Genomic DNA, 19,408 nt, shown 5'->3' with positions numbered 1-19,408 from the left:
TAGCATTCGCTACATATCAAGGTGCCACGCTTAGATCACTGGTCGGCCCGGACCAGGGAAAGAGACAGATAACACACACAGTGTGAGCGCCAACTTCCGGCTTTTATTGCGCAGTTAATTCCTTTTATACTAACAAGGGGAGGTGGGGTTACAGGTACATCACAAGGCTGCGACTAACCCTCTAACTTTCCGTGACAACGTGAGATCTTCCAAACGCCGACCCCTACATCAGAGCCCTAAATGAGAACCGTTGTGGTCTTGGCCTTATGCTACACATGTGGAGGCTTCTTTACTCAAAATGTCAAATAACTTGATTAAGTGATGCTATTCGTCTTATTCAGAATGTGTATAAACTCCTCCTCAATGGGGCAGTTGGCATAGGCTATGTCCATAAAAACATGTAGATAAAAGCAAGTAAATTCCAACTTCCAAAGACTCAAGAAGAGATTTTTGCTTTGCACTTTTCTAAATGTATATACATAGAGAAAGAAAAAGAAACCCAGCCATAAGAGCCTGCAGTCTAACTGGGATAAAATAAAGGACTTACAAGAAGGCACACAGGTTCCCGTTGTGCAGGCAGGAGTTAAAATGCAGCATTTAAGAACTAAACCACACAATTATTCAGGGGCTTTATATTCATTAATGAAAGTCGGCATCACCTTCCTTTGGAGTCTTGTGGTTATCAGAAGGCCAAGCGCATGGAGGGAAACGGTGGCTGAACAGAGACGGAAGCTAGACTCCCTTCTGCCCAGCTGTCCTGTATGGCAGCATCTTCTCCTTCAGGATACATAGTAGAGAGAGTGTGTTTAGCACAATGCATTCAGACTTAATTCCTGAGAGATCCTTCTCTTTTCTTGACCAACCTGTTAACAACCTGTGTGTGCCAGATGGCATGGCTCTATTGCTCCTCAGCGTTTCTTTTTAAAAGGCTGAGAACTTGTAGCATGCTCCTAGCTCACTTTATTTCCAGGGAAAGAGAATTATTTTGATTGGAGCCCTTTCAAAAAGGCAAGGCCAAATCCCTCGGTGCCTTGTAAGTGAAACACCCTTCTCTTGTGGCAGTCCTCTGCAAACTATGCCCTCCTTGGACTGTTTGGATTTCCTAGATGAGACCTATCCTACAGCTGGGATAACAGTGCACCTTGGAGGCAGCAGAGAGTGTAAAAGACAGCAAGAAGTAGCTGGTGCTAGCAGGAGATTCTGTTATCAGACCTGGGTAACTGGGCCTGTGAAATTAAATTACAAACTGCTGCTGGGTACAAAAGCAGCAGGCATCATGCAACATCTAGTTGAGAGGCTACAGGGTCAGAGCTTGTTATTTTGGTCCATCTTCATATCACTGAGGCAGGTAAGTTTTGGCTGCCGCTGAGGATGAAAACTTCCATTCCTTGAAACACTGTCAATTCCACATGTGAAGCCAGGGACACAGAGAAATCCAAAGTCTTTGTGCCTGAATGAGATGTAGACAGGAAGGTCTTAGATCCATGTGAAGCAGAGGGGCAGAGAAGCACCCAGTTCAGACTGATGTGATCTAAAAAGTGGATACAGCTAGGGTTCAATGCACCTCAGGAAATACCCAAAGAGAAATAAAAAGAACAGTTGCAATAAATAAGGAAAGCAAATTAGACTGCTAATGTCGGTTGACTGGCACGTGCAAAATTAAGTGATGGAGTAAGGGCAAAACTTAGAGGTGTCACATCCCAATTTCTCATCTCAAATGATGACGACTCAAGTTTGCTGATTGCCAGATCAGGATTAAGGTGAAATGACACCAGGGATCCTTTAACTGACAAAACTCAACTTTTATTCGCTCACAACAAGAATTGGCATGCTCACAACAAAAACTGGTATGCTTACAACAAGAATTGGCATGAAACTAGGTCAGTAAACTGGGTGACATGTGCTAACCATACATCGCCAAACACATACTACAGGCCTTGCTTATTTGGGAATGGGTTCAGGGAATACAGTAAGGAGAGCCCTCCCGTTGAGTCCCGAGGTTCAGAGCAGACCCCCTTGCTTTCTAGACTCCCTTGCAAAGAAGAGCCCAGGGGCAGCTGGATCCGCTCCTAGTCCCAGACTTGGTCAACGGTTTATGTCTAAGGGGATGAGGTGTAGGGATTACAGGAAAAGAAAGAGAGAAGAGAAAGATGTCGCCGGTCCCGGGTGCGGCGCTGGTCCAGTCAGCCGAGGGGTCCAGTTCCAGTGGGCGTGCGCGTGGGGCTTCAGTGTGCGTCCTTTTAGCATCTCCTCACCCCTCCTTTAGGGGAGGCATTCGAACTCCTTGGCCTAACTAGGTGTCAGGTGCGGCTTGTGCTTCCCGAACCTCCGTGAAAAGGGTCGGTGGGCTTGGGGGTCGTTTGGGGAGTAACTCCTCCCGCCCTGCGAGCACGACCGTCCTTTGACCTTTGGCCACACATGGTGAGCTGCCCCGCTCAGCCCATCAGAACACGGAACCGCGCGCCCTCGGCCCACCGCGGCCGCCTGTTGCCAACCGCCGCCTGAGCCGCCTGCCGTTGGCTGCTGCGCTGCGGTCCTCGTCAGGCAAACCCTGATACAACGGACGTCTCGGAGAGGTGGGGCGTGGAGGATCAGTGGGATTCGTACTGCTGGGGCACTGACTTCTCAGGAGTGAAAGGCAGAGAGAACATCTTTGGGTGTAGTAAATGACTGCTTCCTAAGACAGCTGGCCCTAGGGCGAGAGGCCATACAGGGTTTGATCTGGCGTGGTGCATTACGTGCACGTAATCGAAGAGGTTTTAACAGCAGTTTTGACACTACCTGCTAAAGAAACCATAGCGCAGCAAGATGAAACACAGTTTTGGCCACAGTTCACTCACTTTTGACCCAAAAGGCCATGTTAGATAACTTCAAATGTCATAGCTGAAACCACAGCTAAAGCGTACTCTTTCAAAAGAAGCATTATTAATGCAGCCTTCTAGACCAGAAAAGTCAGCAAGCCGTATGCAGATGTCTAATACCTTCATATGCTACCACACAGTGTACCTGCAGCTTTAGTACAGGCTTTTCAGAGGTGCGTGTTGCAAGATGCTACCAGCTCTCTTCTGCTTGTGTCTTGGCTGTTTGAAGTGCTGAGGTGGACGTCCTGGTGGGGAATACCGAATGAAGACTGCCAGCGGGCTGCTGTTGGTACAGGTGTTACGGTGTGGTTTTGGATAACCTCTCTGAGCAGCCCATGCCAAGGTACAGGAGGAGGGGAAGTTGCCAGCGTTGCCCCCTTGCGTTGTAGGGCAGAGAGGGCTTGCCATGCTGTGGCTCCCCTGTGAACAAGCAGTCTCAAGGTGAACACTTTGCTAACCTTAACATTCTCAGGCAAACACAATTCCTGAAGTCTGATTACTTTGAGTAATTGTACTTTAGTGAGTTCTTAATTTGCAACTGGATAAACTATTTCTTCTGTCTTCCTCACAGTTTTATTCTGGGAACAGCCATAATGGCTGGTAAAGCTCCATGGTGGCTCCATTTCAGTGGCTGACCCGATGGAAATACCCCTGAGCACTGAAGGTGAAGAGCTGAGTAAGACTGGCCAGAAATCTGAACTCATCCTTCAGTGGCCCTTTGGACTCTGTGCAGTTTTCCTCTTTTCTGACAACCAGTGGCAACCGGATGGCACTAAGGCTACTGTCCTGCTCACAAACACATTCTAAGAAGCCTCATACTTTGATTTTAGGAGTACTGAAACATTTTCTGGGGCACTGAATTTGGGTTCTTTGTCTGGACAAGTGTGAGGTTGGTTGCCTCAGCTCGTGTGGTTCAAACAGTCCTTCTCCCCTCGCACAAACTTCCTTTTTTATTTTTTCTTCCCTGCTTTGGGAGCGTTTACAGCTAACAGTAAATGCTCACTGGAAATCTCCACACAGGTGTGTATAGATCCTCAAACTGGCTGAGAGTGCATGCTGTCCCATCACTCCCGTGGGTGAAGATGCTCAATAGCCTTGGTTCTTGTATTAATCCCTAAAGCGTGCCACTAGTACCTGGCTACCGAGTCATTTCAAAGGACCTGTAAAAGCCCTTGTTGCCCTCTGTGCCAAGAAATGGTCAGATTATGAAGAGCTGTCTCTGAAGAATAGCCACAAGCAGGTTGAAAGCTTATGGGTAGGAATTAGAGGCCGAGGCAACCTTGTGGCTGGTGTCTACTACAGGCCACCCGATCAAGGGGAGCCCATTGCCAAAGCCTTCCTACTGCAGATACAGAAGGCATCACACGCACAGCCTCTCGTCCTGCTGGGGGTCTTCAGCCACCCTGACGTCTGCTGGAAAATTAGCACAGCGGGCTCTAGGCAATCCAGGAGACTCCTGGAGTGCATCGAGGATAACTTCTTAAGCCAGGTAATAGACAGCCCTACCAGAGGGGACGTGTTACTGGACCTGTTGGTCACCAACGTGAGCGAGCTGATCAGACGCGTCAAGATTGGAGGCAGCCTAGGCTGCAGTGATCATGCACTGGTGGAGTTCTCAGTCCTGAGGGTTATTGGACAGGCAAAGAGTAAAGTCCAGACCCTGAGGCTTGTGCCTCTGCTCCTCCGTGGGCCTAAGCCTCATCCCATCTCCTGCCCCCGTTCCTCTGCCCCATGGAGTAACAGGACCCACAGTGGGTGCACCCCATCCCTTGAGTCCCGTAGCCCAGGAACATGGCACTGCCATTGCTCGTACCAGACTGCAGGCTCTATACCGAGTCTGCAAGGCTTCTGGGTGGAGGAGGTAGTAGGGCCCAGCGGACCTGCGAGGAAACGGTGGGAGTAGCACCAGGAAAAGGGGAAGAAAGCAGCACAGGTGCAGATGGCAACACCATCTACGTTGTTAGTAATACTTGAGACTTTTTCTGCAGTTTTCATTCCTTTATTTTCTTTTACGGCATAACAATTAGATTTAGGGGTCTGGGATCTATTGGGGACCAGCCTAAGCCCCAGCTGCCAGCCCGGCTGTGGTTTGGCCGGCCGCTGAGGCATAATCCTAGTGTCACTGATGGTGACGTCGCTTCTTGCAGGTCTGGGAGGGGTCCTCAGGGCTGCCGGCCTTCCTCCTTGGGGCTCGCCGGGTCCTCCCGGGGGAGCGTTGGCTGCCCTGGCTGTGAGTGGAGGGCCTGGGCGCAGCCTCTTCTGGGTCCTCCTGCTGCTCTTCTTGCTCCCTGTGGATGGCAACAGGGGCGCTGAGGGGGCTGCTGAGGTCCTCCCAGCCCCTGGCAGCTTGGGCGTCCTCGAGGCCCATCCGGCATCGGGCCTCTCCACTGCACCGGCGCGTGATGGTGTCAACAAGCTGGTGGGCAAAGCTCCTCGTGCGCCTGCCCAGGGAGGCCTGCAGCAGCTGGATCAGAGCCTCCTCATCCAGGCCAAAGTAGCGCAGGCTGGATATGATGAGGCTCTGTGCTGCTGCTGCTTCCTGGGCATCCTCAAAGAGCTGCCCCAGCTCCTGCTGCAGCCAGGGCAGCAGGGGATGGAGGACGGCGGGGTAGATGCGGAAGATGGATGCCCAGACGTAGGCATGGAAGGCGCCCACTGGAGCTATAGGCGGCGGCCGCGCAGCTGGTGGCTGGTGTGCTGCAGGGTGATGGAGGCTGTGGGCGGCTGGCTGTCCGGGGGCTCCTCTTCTCAGGTGGATGACGAGTGGTGGTGCTGCAGGTGGTGGGATGACATGTTCCTCAAAGTCATCGTCTGCCCGCACCGAGTGCAAGATGGATCTCATTTTCTTCCTGCAGAGGGGGCACTCAGTCTTGCTGTCAGTCCACCGCACAATGCAGGGGTAGCAGAATTGGTGGAGGCATGGCAGTACGTAGCTGGCCTCCTCCCAGCTGTCCAGGCATATTGGACAGCGGTTCTCCGGCTCCGTGTGCATGGTCTCCACGCGCTGTGGTGACTGGGGGGAGCTTTTCTCACCGGGAATGTCGAGCCGCTCCCGCTCCCTGGCACTGCAGCAGCCGGTGTCACGCTAGAAACAGAAGAGAGGCCGCAGTTATTCGCTGGTCCAGGGAGGGGTGGAAGAAATGCTGTGCTGGTTTTGACTGGGGAGGAGTTAATTTTCTTCATAGTGGCTAGTATAAGGCTATGTTTTGAATTTTTGCTGAAAACAGTGTTGATAACAACAGTAATGTTTTCATTATTGCTGAGCAGTGCTTACACAGAGTCAAGGCCTTTTCTGTTCCTCACCCCACCAGCGAGTAGGCACAAGAAGTTGGAAGGGGACGCAGCTGGGACAGCTGACCCCAACTGACCAGAGGGGTATTCCAGACCATAGGACGTCATGCTCAGCATTTAGAGCTGGGGGAAGCAGGAGGAAGTAGGGGGCGTTTGGAGTGATGGCGTTTGTCTTCCTAAGTAACTGCTGCACGTGATGGAGCCCAGCTTTCCTGGAGATGGTTGACCACCTGCTTGCCCATGGGAAGTGCCGAACGAATTCCTTGTTTTGCTTTGCTTGCGCACGCGACTTTTGCTTTACCTATTAAACCACCTTTACCTCAACCCACGAGTTTTCTCACTTTTCCAATTCTCTCCCCCACCCCACCAGGGGCAGAGTGAGCGGCTGTGTGGTGCTTAGCTGCTGGCTGGGGTTAAACCATGACAAACATCCAGGTCCCTCAAGAAGGAAACCCTCCCAGCTCCCCAGGGTGAGGTTTCCCTGCATAGCTCACCTCTGCTACTGTAAGCGCACCTCCTGGGTGCCCCAGCTGCCTGAACCAGGCAGGGCTGGGGAAAATCCTCCAATGGCTCTGGGGTCGGGCACTGAGAGTTGCAGTGAAGAACTCCCTGACCACGACCTCAGCACCAGCACTAGCCTTGCTCAGCGCTCCAACCTCGCGTACTCGCTCAGCTGGAGCGCTGGCACGAGCTGGCTGCGTAAGCCTCGGCACCCAGATGTAAGCAGCGACGGACACGTGGTCACAATCCTTCGCTCAGCGACGTCATAGTCCATTGCTTGGAGATGTTGCAGTCCATCCCTCGGTGGCAACAGAACCATCCATCACTTGGGAATGCCACAATGGCCCTTCCTCACCCACAGCGCTCGCACATGTGTCTGGCATTACTGCGATGCCACCGTCCACTCCATCCCGTCTCTTGTCTGATGCTCAGCATCAGTGTTCCACGCCAGTCACCGAGGCCGAGGCCATGTCCTCCCGGGGCCCCATCAGGTCGCTTTGGCTGGCCGACATCTCCAGGCCCATGAGGCAAGAGGGTTCATTTGTTAACGCCTCATGCCTCCCTTGGCGGCTGCAGGACAAAGTTCCACGGGCTCTCCCCACACCCCAGCACTGCTGGCCAGCCCTCTGGGCTCTCATGGGGGGTCACAGGCAGCACACAGCTCGTTCCTGGGGACCTTGGTCTACCCGTAGGGGAATCAAAGCGTATGGCTGCCTCCAGCCCCAAGGCCTGGGTGTCCATTTGCTGCTGAAGGTGGGCGCACCACACACACGCTGTGGAGACGCCACAGGATGCGGTCCCCCCCTTTTCCAGAAGGGTGTTTGTGTTCAGCTCCTGACGCCCCTTGAGCTGGGCTGGGGCTGGATGGGGCCCAGCCGCCCCCGGTTGGAGTCTGCAGGGCGGTGGGGGGACACAGCCCCAAGCAGCCCCAGCGTCTCTGCCTGCCTTCTGTGAGCCATCAGAGCAGGATTTGGGAAGAAGGTGGAGCCTTTTCCCTGTCAAACCTCAGCTTGGCCTGGAGGCTCATGGGCGGGAACTGCTGGCAGTGCCGTTTCAGGACAGGAAAGAAGATGGCCGCCGGACAGGAAAGAAGATGGCCGCCTTGCCCCGTTCCTCAGGCAGGGCTCGCTAGCCCACAGGTGTGCAGCCCCCAGGCCGGCTCGGCAGGCCCTCAGCTCTCGTCTTTTTAATGCCAGCCCTTCTTCCTGCTCTCCAGTGCTCTGCCCAGCGCGGGTCTGTGATGGAGGTCTCTTCCTGGGAGAAGAGGGGAAAGCGGGCAGCCACGGATGGGCTGGCTCCAGCATCTCTGTCCTCTCCCATGCAGCAGTGACTGAGATCCACTGGCTGCTGCTTCCCCAGAGAGAAAGCAAGGTCCTTCTGCCTCCTGTTGGGTGCTCCGTGCCCCGGGTGCCTCCGGGTCTTGAGGTTACCCATAGGAAGAAGCATCCAAAAGACACGGGCAGGAACTGAACTGCCTCTGGCACCAGGGAGCGCACCTGGAGAGACATTTACATGGTGAAGACTGAGCTCTGGAAACTCTTGGAGGATGGCAGTCGACCTGGCAGTGCTCTTTTTGGTGCCTGCCTCCCTGCCCCGCTCTCCGGCGCTCTGCCCATGGACGGAGATGTTTTCATTCTGGGAGGGTGGAGGAAGGCAGACAGCCTTGGAGTATGGCGCCTGTAGTTCTGGGAGAGAACAAACCAAGGCCGTAGACCTGAGCAGGGAGAAAGTCAAATCACTGGAGGAGCTTCAGGGCCTGTGCAGCCTCCTCACAGCCTGCTTTCATCTACCCAAATGGGCGATCGGCGCTTTGCAGGCAAAGGGGGGGTTGATGGTCATCGGCCAGCACTGGGGCTCTTCTCTCCTGGAGCCGTGTGCGAGGCGGGCTGGAGGAGGGGATGCCATGGTGCCTGGAGATAGTGCACTGCATCCGCCACGGTGTTCTGCAGGGAGATGACAAGACACCCTGTTAGCATCCCTGTTTAAGCAGTACCCGTGCAGTCAGCCATAGAGATGAAACATAGCATAAGTCACTAATTCAAATAGTCAGGAGAAGTCAGGGAAATCTCTGGACCAATCTGGCACTCTGAAGAGTATCTAGTGGGTAACAGCACTCAGTGCACTGCGAGTTCTGATTAAAGGCAGTCTTCCTGAGATGTTCTGTTACATATTCTTAAGTGCCTGCATTGCTACTTGTGTAAGGATCTGTCTGGCACTGGTATTAAGTATCTGGCAAATATAGTGAATGAATGAATCAATGAATGAATTCACTAAATTCTCACTGCAGCTGGCAGTGTCTATTAAGTCTTCTGCATTAAAGTCTTTGTATTTTCTGCAGAAAACTCGAGCAGCAAAGTCAGGTATAAAACTGCCCACATTGAAACAATTCTACAACATCTCAGTGGAGTAAAGTGGTATGTTGGTCTAGTTACGTTGCTCAATAGGATCACTAAACTCTGCTGTAGAGAGCTCTTGATATGCAACAACCCTGCGTGGACATCTGCATCACAGCTACAGCATGTCCATGTAACAGCTGCATTACAGGTGCATCACCTGGCAGTGAGTATCATGAAGTATAAGGACTCCTACTTCCCTGCAAAAGAAGGGAAGACTGCAGAAAAAGGCAGCCGTACGCTAAGCATGGCAATTAGAGGCTGCCGGGGGACTCAGGGCATCAAATAATGCAATGCACATGCAAAAAGTAATCCATTAAAATAAATACTGAGTCATTTTGTTCCTTGGACTGAAAATGTTGTTCTCGGCTTCCCAGGACAACAGATCTATCACGTTTTACAAGGAAGCCTTTGTTTCATGATTAACATTCGCACATGCATCTATAAAAAGAAACCTGTCTTTCTGAAGGGTTCAACTAGACTAAGGCGAAAACTGCTAGCAGTTCAACAGCCTGAAACGTCTAGAGATGGTAGCCTAGTGCAGAGAAACTGTATTGCAGTTTCACATCAGCTTTGTTGAAAAAAAGATTTGTTTCCAATATCTGCTTGGAGCACAACTATGCTTCCTGAGGGAAGCAACAAGTGAGGGAAAATGTGCTTCCGTATGTGTTGCCAGTAGACTGCGGTTCAGCTCAGGGCTTAGCTGAGCACTAGAAAAGCAGACTTCTAGTGCTGTTAGACCATGCTTCTTGTTCCTTGCCCCCATCTAGGGCCTCTCTGGTCTTTTATGACTGACCAAGGTGTGACACCTTGGCAGAACTGATTTCTAGCACCTGTGGACTTGACTATTTTCAAAGCTGAAGCCATGAAAGAAGCTGGCATAACCTTAAATGCCATCAGGACTGAGACTTACCTCCACTAATAAACTCAATGGCAAGTTCTTGTACACATTGTCCCTTAAATATTTATTACTCCTCCTTCAACTGTCTGTTTTGTTCAGTTTAAATCCTAAACTCTGGATATGGACTCCTTGTGCTGCTCAGGGCTGGAGATAGCTTGCACAGGGCCCTGTCTTCACTGGAACATCCAGGGACCTACTTCTATTTCCTCAGGCTCATGTGTGGAGACTGCAGCAGAGATGTCTGAGCGGGGATCCACTACTGCCACAGCATGAATCCTGCTCATAGATCCAAAGTTTCTCCTGAGCCAGGGCAGATTCCTCTAATCTGGGCAGGGACAGGGAAGACATGACTGCTGATCTCAATAATCAGATTATAACACTGTGGAGAGGGAAAAATTAGAGAGGAGGTCTGATTTAACTAACAAAACTTGCTTTTTACTCTTCTCTTGGCATGTGGTGACCGATGTGACTCTATCTGTCTTCCAGGGGCCATACAACAGTCAGAAGCTGTAGCTTGAAAACAGCTCTTCTAACAAGAGTGTTTATGTATAGCAGGGATTCAGAACAGGAAAGAGAAGAGAGGAAGTCGTGAAGGTCGATAATTAAATTTATCATATTAATCCTGTTCCTGCTGGTGACATATGCATAATCAATTACGTTAATTATTTTGCTGCTGCCAATGTTATGAACTCCATGTAAGGGAACAAACATGCAGCTGGATTCCTTGTTTGCTTTATTATTTTTTTTCCTTTCATCTTTTCTTAATGACAGCATGAGTTGGATTTCTAAACCCTCCCAGCACCAGCGTAACTGCACTCTCTGACAGCTGCAACCAAATTCCTGTTTGTCTAACTGCTAACACTTCTACCAGTGAAATGCTGACTAACTGCAGCAGGACCAGAATTGAAGTAGTTCAGGCTCTCCTAAAAATACCACTCTATGAGATTACTGTAGGAAAATACCACGATTCTTGGTATCTTGGTCTGAAAGAGCCAATAAAGGTGACTTATTAGGGCCAGTATCAACAGATGAGGAACCTGAGGCAGGGAAGAAAACAGCTTTTTTAGCTATGTTGCAATTATAGGGGAGCAACCAAGACCTAATTTTCCTGAGCCCAAGCAGATTGGCTGAACATAAGTCTCATTGTTTAAAGTTATGACAAATGCCATTCTGTTCATGTCTGTGGTTTCTAACAAGACATCTCATCCTGCTTCAAAGCTCTCGACTATTTGAGAACTATTCAAGGTAAGCTACAAGAACATCATCCCACTTCATATCACTGCGTCTCAGAGGAGGCATCTGCAGAACTGTGGCTGCTTGTTATTTCTGTGACAAAGCTAGGACCATTTTCTCTGATTCTTTTTCTTTCTTGAAAGAGACAGCTGCTTGGCTCCACTGACAGCAATGCAATTTTAAACTCCTGAGACTCCAGTTAAAAACTAGATTGGTTTCCAAAACACACCAGAGGATAAGGGTTTGAATTTATTGTCATGAATATAAAGCTTGTCTCCTTAGGTGTGGCAGAACAGTGAGGAGAGAGTGTGCCACAGACAAGCCTTTCTGTCTAGCAGGGTGAAAGAGTGTCCTCCCAACAAAATGGAGACTGCAGTTCATGCTTTCCCCTGGTGATATGTCTAGACATACAGGACCTGGCACTGGTGAGGCATGCATAGCATTAGGAGTGGTGATCTAATAAAACAGCTGGCAAACTTTCTCTGCTGACTCTGCCTTGTGTCCAGCTGCCTTGTTTTCTGTGAGACACTTAGGACTTGATGTTCCCAAACTTGTGGCATCTCTCTCCATGTCAGATGGCCAAATATGCAAAATTGCTTCTTCCTATTTTGTTTCAGTATTACCTGAGAATTGGACCTGGTAGTAGTTTTTGTCTAATGACTACTTATTATTGGGATCTGCCCAAAAAACAAGATGATGTGGTGAGCTATAGCAATTCGTGAATACGGTCTGCCTCAGCTTCTGCCTAAGCCTTCAGCATTGGCTCAACTCCTTTCCTCTTGATGGGAATTACAGCTGACTCCTGGTGAGCTCAGAATACTTAACGTAAATCTTCAGTTCTCTGGCAGCATGCATGCTATCCCTCCCTTTTCCGAGTTGTGTGTGAGTAGACATGAACCCAGTCTTCACCAAGGGAGTGGAAAACATCTGTCTTTTTGGGTAACAGCAAAACGTCACTCTGTAACTGCAGTGGATGCACCACTGATGGCCAAAAGCAGATTCGTAGCAATTGTGGAGATCAAAACGGCTGAGATGTTTGCCGATCTCAGCACAAAGCTGGACTCAAAGAGGACAAAACATGATTTCAATGTTGAATTCACAGGAAAGCACTTACATAAAGAGAGCAATAGGTCTCTGTGTGTGCTCAGCATGGTGCATGGTGCTCAAGACAATCAGGGACAGGTTCCAGCCATAAGGAAATGTTGTTTCATTGAGTTATAATGACTGGCACAGGGTACTTTGGACCTGTTTAAAACCTAATCTTTAAGAACTTCCAGACATTGAGGGATGAAAAGTCCAAGGACCACCAGGTAGTAAGACACTTTCTCTGGCTGAGGAGGTCTGAGCCCATGACACTATCATGGTTTAAGCTGAGCTGGTAACAAAACACCACTAAGCCGCTCGCTCACTCCTCCCTGCCCCCGGCCCTGGTGGGATGATGAGGAGAAAATATAAAGAAAAGCTCATGTGTCTAGACAAGGACTGGGAGGGATCACTCACCACTTATGGTCATGGGCAAAAAACAGGCTCACCTTGGGGAAAAAACGAAAATCAATTTAATTTACTATCAATCACATCAAAACAAGGAAACTGAGAAGTAAAACCAAACCTTGGAACACCTTCGCCCCACCCCTCCCTCCTTCCCAGCTCAACTCCACACCCGGTTCTCTCTCCCTCCTCCCCTGGTGGTGCAAGGGGGACGGGGAATGGGGTTGGAGTCAGTTCATCACATGTTGTCTCTGCCGCTCCTTCCTCCTCAGGGGAAGGACTCCTCACACTCTTCCCCTGCTCCAGTTTGGGGTCCCTCCCACAGGAGACAGTCCTCCATGAACTTCTCCAATGTGAGTCCTCTCCATGGGCTGCAGTCCTTCAGGAACAGACTGCTCCAGCACGGGCTTTCCCATGGAGTCACGGACATCTTCGGGGACATCCCCCTGCTCCGGCGTGGGGTCCTCCCGGGCTGCAGGTGGGCATCTGCTCCCCCGCTCCCCTCCATGGGCTGGGGGGGGGACAGCCTGCCATCTCACCATGGGCTGCGGGGGCATCCACCTCCTCCAGCACACCTCCTCCCCTCCTTCTTCACTGACTTTGCTGTCTTGCATTGGTGTTCCTCTCACATTCCAATCCCACTACTCACTACCAGTTCCCCCTCTTAAATACATTCTCCCAGAGGTGCTACCACCGTCACTGATGGGCTCAGCCTGGGCCGGTGGCGGGTCTGACTTGGAGCCAGGGAAGCTTCCAGCAGCTTCTCACAGGAGCCACCCCCGAAGCCCCCTCCCCTGCTACCAAAACCCTGCCACACAAACCCAAAACAAAGAACTCAGAAAAATGAGGTACTAATATCAAGACCCCAGAGCAGCTGGATGACAGCATCCTACTGGAAAGGAAAAGTGCCAACTGCAAGAGCTCTAAAGAATTCTAGAGCTTAAGTTTAGTATTTATTCACCATCCAGTCCCAGGAAGCTGGATATAGTCATGTTGGCCACTAGGAGAAATAGGTCAGCCTGAGATAAATCTCTCCACTCATTTCATGATCTGAAAGAAAAGACCTGATAGACCTAATTTAAATTGCAACTAGATGAAATCAACCATGATAAGGCTTGTGTAGTGTATAGTAAAGGTAATGTAAAATGAAAATCAGATTCTTTATGCCTTGATGTACAAGATTTTTAGAGCCAAAGATCTAACATTAGGCTGAATAATTTTTTATCATTGGGCTTAAAAAACTTGTGTAATTTTACAGTTGTTAGCACCCAGTAACGTAGGTATTGTGATTTGTCTGCTTTATCCAGAAGAGCCAATTAGGCAATACAAACATGAATTGAGATATTTAATTAAAGTGCTTGTTTAAGTATCCAAATGGGCAAACCTCAGTCAAACATTTAAATTATATTAAAGACAATGAGCCAAACTATTTCTTGTCATTCTCTTGTACTTGGTGGCAAATCTGGCCCCGTTTGAGTCAAGCAGTACAAGAGCAAACTGTTCTAGTACTTCTCAAGGGAATAGCTGTCAGATATTTAGCTGCTTCTTAAAAGTACAACTTCCTTGTTGTTAACAGCTGTTTATTGGTTACCATCACAAGTGCAACATTATTTGGAATTTCTGAAATAGAGGGAGCTACGTCTATCATTCAGTTAAAGCAGTGGAAAAAATATAGTTTAAATATGCATACAAGAATATAAGAAAACAATCAGAAATACAACTGATGAAAATTGAGAAAATTTGTTGAAGTGACAAACAAAAATCATTTGAAGTCACAACATGAGGTAGAAAATCTATTCTTTCCAACTTTCATTTTTTTGGTAGAAGTTTGTTTAGATATTCTTTAGATATCTGTTTTGCACTTGATTTGGGAGATGAAATAGAAAAATATGGTAGCTTTTTATGGTGATAAGGACAGATTTAATTTCAAACTTTTGGTTTCCATTACTATATGATAGTCTGTAGGTATCTTTATCTATGCTTCTCTGTTTTCCAGAGTGATCAAAGCAATAAAGCCAATCTAAAACCGTGTATGTGTAATCTCAACATATTAAAGACCTTTATTGTCTGAATCCACGTAGTTAGAGATCAACAAGACATGCATGGGACAGCATGCATAGCAAGTGGCACTCCATGTGTTGGTTCATATTCATGCTGCCTTAATTAGCAGTTGGCGTTCTAGGTTTGAAATAGTATGCCTGTGCAGATTGTATAACATTCAGAAAATGATTCACTAAGTTTTGATATACATTCATATTGCTACTTCTCGCATGCACTGCTTTTCCTACAGTGTTACAGAACAGCTTTTCCACAAAGCCATAGATAGGAACCTATACAAAATTTAGGCATTTAGACACTTAACATAAATGCTGCAATTCTAAGGCATTAGACACAGTCCCTAACTTGGAGCCGGTAACCCTTGCTAAGTACTTTTACAGACATACTTAAACATTGCCCTTCTTCTGTACTGGACTTAACTTAGCCAGTCTACAATAGCCTGGAGGAAAGCAAAAGCAATCACTGACCAGTTAGTGGCGTGGAATCTTGCTTCAGTATTAGATCACCTTGTTTTGTAAATACAAGCATTTTACAGGAAGATGGAGAAAAAGGGAAAAAAGAAAAGAAAAAAACCCCCAAACTCAAACCGGATTTCCCACCTGACTGGAATAATGTACTTTCCCAAAAGATCAATAACTGAAGAATAAAATGTTAGCTGTCTCAGCTTGTATGTTGTTTTTACTATGATACGCGCTAATATGGGATAAAGCCCATGCAGCCTTTTGCATGCCTTGTCACGTTTGTTACAGACTAGGGCCTATAAAGGTCTGACCTCTCTTTAGAATTCAAAATGTAATTTTGAGGATTGGAGTCCTATCGTCCACTCAGATATGGTTACAGGAAGTGTTTTCAGCTATTTTATTGAATAGGAGCATTCTTACTATATATTCCCCATACATCTTAGAAATACTGGTAGACTATTTCAGGCTTTTTGTGGGCTCAAGTAGCTGCATATGGTCCCAGCTATCACTTGGTTCAAACACAGCCTACTGAGCAGCATTAAACTCTTGGAACTGACCTTTTGTTTTTATTCACATTTGGGTTTGTATTTCTGTGACTCCTGCCAATTGTTCTTGGTTCTCTTGTGGTTTCTTCTGTGGCACCACTGAAGGCTTCTCAGACGTGAATCTACTAACTGACCTTCTACAGAAAACATTTTCAATAAAACAATGTCTGGCCCTGACGCTGATTATTTTTCTGCTGTGGGATATGGAAGCCAGACTGTTGGTAGACAAAATACGCCACAAAGTAAAAAGTTGGTGAGTTTATGTTAGTCAATGTCAAATACCTTTCAATGTTAGCATTTTTAAAGCTAAGGCCTCATTTTATTTTAGAACGGAAATTTAAGTCATTTAAAAGCCATGTTTGTGGAAGCTAATAGCTCTGAACTTGTTCTGTTTTTCCTTAAAAATAGGGGATGCCATTTCCATTTAAGCAGAACTGTAGGAAATCCCATCAATACAGATGGGTACAAAGCCTGATGTTTGCTTGTCTCCCCTTTATGCTCTTTCTGTACATATGCCGAGGCTGTTAGGAACCGATGGGTCCGGTAGCAGAACACATGAGGTTCTGCTACAGAGAAATTGTGAGATCCCTGTACTATTTATTTTCCTCCTCCAATTAGAACAAAAAAAGTTGTACAACAACATGATTTGCAAGCCTACTGATGCTGAGCATGAATTGTGATTCAAATTGGCATTTCTGTGGGAATACTTCTCTTTAGATGATGTTCAGAAAGGGCATAATTAACACATCTGAATGCGGAAGTCAGGAAGTGAAAAATCTGGCACCTTTACACATTAATGCAGGCTTACTGAGGAACACTAGTACCTGCTTTTTCTGCATATCTTTTAACATTAATTTATTATGTTTCTCTTAAAGCTTTATAGCAGTCAATTAGGGCAGGCTGAAAGCTTTTCACATTTTCCACTCAAAGATGATCCTCATGAAAATGTTTGAAATTAAAATTCTAAATTACTGAAATAAAAATTACGTATTAGTTTTACTTTCCTTGTTTTGACTCATTTTCCATTTAAAATGTCATTTTATTTCATGTCATGCAAATTTGAATAGGGTAGATATTATAAGTAGTCCCTACGTTGCTTACCAGCCTATGTTTTGGCACTGGCTGAACAAATTACTTGGTTTTATCAAATTAAAAAAAAATTCTTTATATTTCCTATGATATCTTTCAGAATTTTTCTTCCATAGTAGTGAACAAATGGGTTTTAATTTTTTAACCCATTAGGGTAGAGGGATGTTTTAAAATACAAAGATTTTCCATGGACCAGAATTTCTGTTTTCCAACTTTCTGTTAAATTAATGACTGTAATATAAGTAATACTGAATGCTCTCTGAATCAGATTTAGGTCTGTTACTAAAAAAAAAATGTTTAACTTCCTGATGTCTGCACATTAAAAGATCTTTATATTGTTTCTGTATTTATCTATTTGCAAACACATTCAGAGGCTGTGCTTAGGGTAGGCAAGAAAAAGCATTTTAGCTGATATCATTCACTTAGTCTGGAGAACTGGGGAAAGGAGATGAAGGGATGAGAGTTGCCTGCAACCTTCCTCTTCCATCAATGATCTATCTTTCCATGCAAAAATACCCATCCAATTGCCACTTATCCAGGTTCATCTGTTTCTTTGAAGACAGGGTTGGAAAGCAATTAAAAAATAACCTGGTTGTAGTGAACAATAAAACAATATGGTCTTTGGTATGTAGAAAATACACAAAGCATGAATGGAAGGAAGGCTATGGGCCTAAATGCAATGTGAATGAATTAGTTGGCAGGACAAACTGGAGGACAGGTTATCTCGATAGCATTATTTCCATACATTCTGCATGGTATGTCTAAATATTTTGTCGGTTTTAATATTTTGTACCAACCGTGGAAACTGGCTTGCTGCTAGATGACTGTAAAAGTGAGATTTGGTAAATAATTATGAGAAATCTTGTACTAACACTATGATTGAAACAATAGACAAAAGTATAGCCGAGCAATTAACTAGTAGAGGTAGTTACTCAGTAGTTTTGCAGTTCTTTTGCTCTTACGACTAGATGTTCCTGTACGGTAGATGATAACAATGTTGAAACTGACCACATGTGATTGAAACTGGGTTAAGTTTCAAGATCAAACAAGGACAAGAACAAAGACTTCAAGGGCAGCCAACAGAATCTCAAATGAGTCGGTGGTCGTAAAAGCAGCCCTTCGACTCGAATTCTTCATTGCGCATGATTGGATGTAGGCAGTACTATGATAATCAGTTACAATAATTTTTATGAATATGCATACTAATCTGATTAATATGTAATTAGTTACTCCATATAAGCTGTTTGTGCTGAAGCTGTGGCATGCATGCTAGGTGCAATTATCCCGTGTATCCAGCGCTGCAATAAAGAAAGCCTACTTTCTAAAACTCCAAAACGAGTCTTAGAGTTTCTTCGACTGGCTTTTTGGTATCAATAATCTGGTCAAGGTAGTAGGAGTTAAGAGGGTCCTACTCCTTCCATAATAGTCCCCTAACAGGGTCTGGGTTTGGACAAGGGAAGAGGAGGGGGGAAGGGGAAGGAGAACTGACAGACTTCATTTGCAAGGTTGATTGGAAATGGAGACTAGAGAGGTCTTATTTTTTGAGGGTGGCTATGTTTTCTCTCATAGGATGCCAATACTCATTTTTAAGTAGACTTGATCTTCCGGCAGCTTACGCTCCTGAATTCCTGTAACAAAGGACTGGACAGGTTTGCTTTTGTCTGTCAGAGCCAGCGGGGAGGTGGACACACGGCTGCACCAGCTCGTTTCATCTCAGAACGGTGACAGACCTTTCTTCATGGCCAAGCACGGGTGGTTTGGAAACAACAGTATGCTCCCTGCGCAAACTGGGTTTGCTGGTCATCAGCCGCCTTGGCATCGCTGGCAGAGCCGAGCATCAGCAAACAGCTGCGTCTTGAACGGACCTTAAAACCGTGGCACCCAACACACGGCATTACCAGCGCCCGAAGCCCTGCCTGCCTGCGGCACTCAGCTGCCGGCCCAGCCAGAGCCGCCGCGGGCTCCCCGCTGGCGGGCCCGGGCCCCCCAGCAGATCGCACGGCACCCCGCCGCCGCGCCGGTGCACACAGCCGAGCGATCTCATGGCAACAGCGCGGTTACTTAATTAAAAGTACGTGTACGCTCCCTCCATCTCCTCGCTTCGGCGCCAAGGGCGACAACCCGCGCTGTGGGAAGCGCTTAGCCCCAGCTGCCCGCCGTTGGCGGCCACAGGCCCTGAGGCGATGGCGGCGCCAGCCTGCAGGCAACACGAGGCAGCTTCAGCTTCCAGGCGGTGTCTCTCTAGACCCGCCGGCCCCGACACCGCCGAGCCCAGGCCAAACCCTCGCACGGCACCGGCGCTGAGGGAAAACGCCGCCGGCGCCGAGGAGCCAGTCCTGCGCCCGCTTTCCCCCCCGGTCCCGGAACCGGGGTGAGCTCCCTCTGCTCCTCGGGTGGGTGGGTGTAAAACCGGGGCCGCCTCCCGGCCCCTCGCTCCGCTCCGCGGCCTTTGGGGGCTGTTTCTCCCACCCCGCCGCCTCGCCCCGCCGGCAGGAACCGCATCCCCCGGGACGCCGCCGGGCTGGGCCGAGCCGAGCCGAGCCAGGCCGGTCCGGACCTCCCCCCGCGCCCGACCGCCATGGTTTGT

The sequence above is a fragment of the Buteo buteo genome, chromosome Z (genome assembly GCF_964188355.1).
Source record: "Buteo buteo chromosome Z, bButBut1.hap1.1, whole genome shotgun sequence".
In the NCBI taxonomy this organism is placed as follows: Eukaryota; Metazoa; Chordata; class Aves; order Accipitriformes; family Accipitridae; genus Buteo; species Buteo buteo.
The sequence above is the reverse complement of the archived record's forward strand: the minus strand, read 5'-3'. Positions refer to the sequence as shown.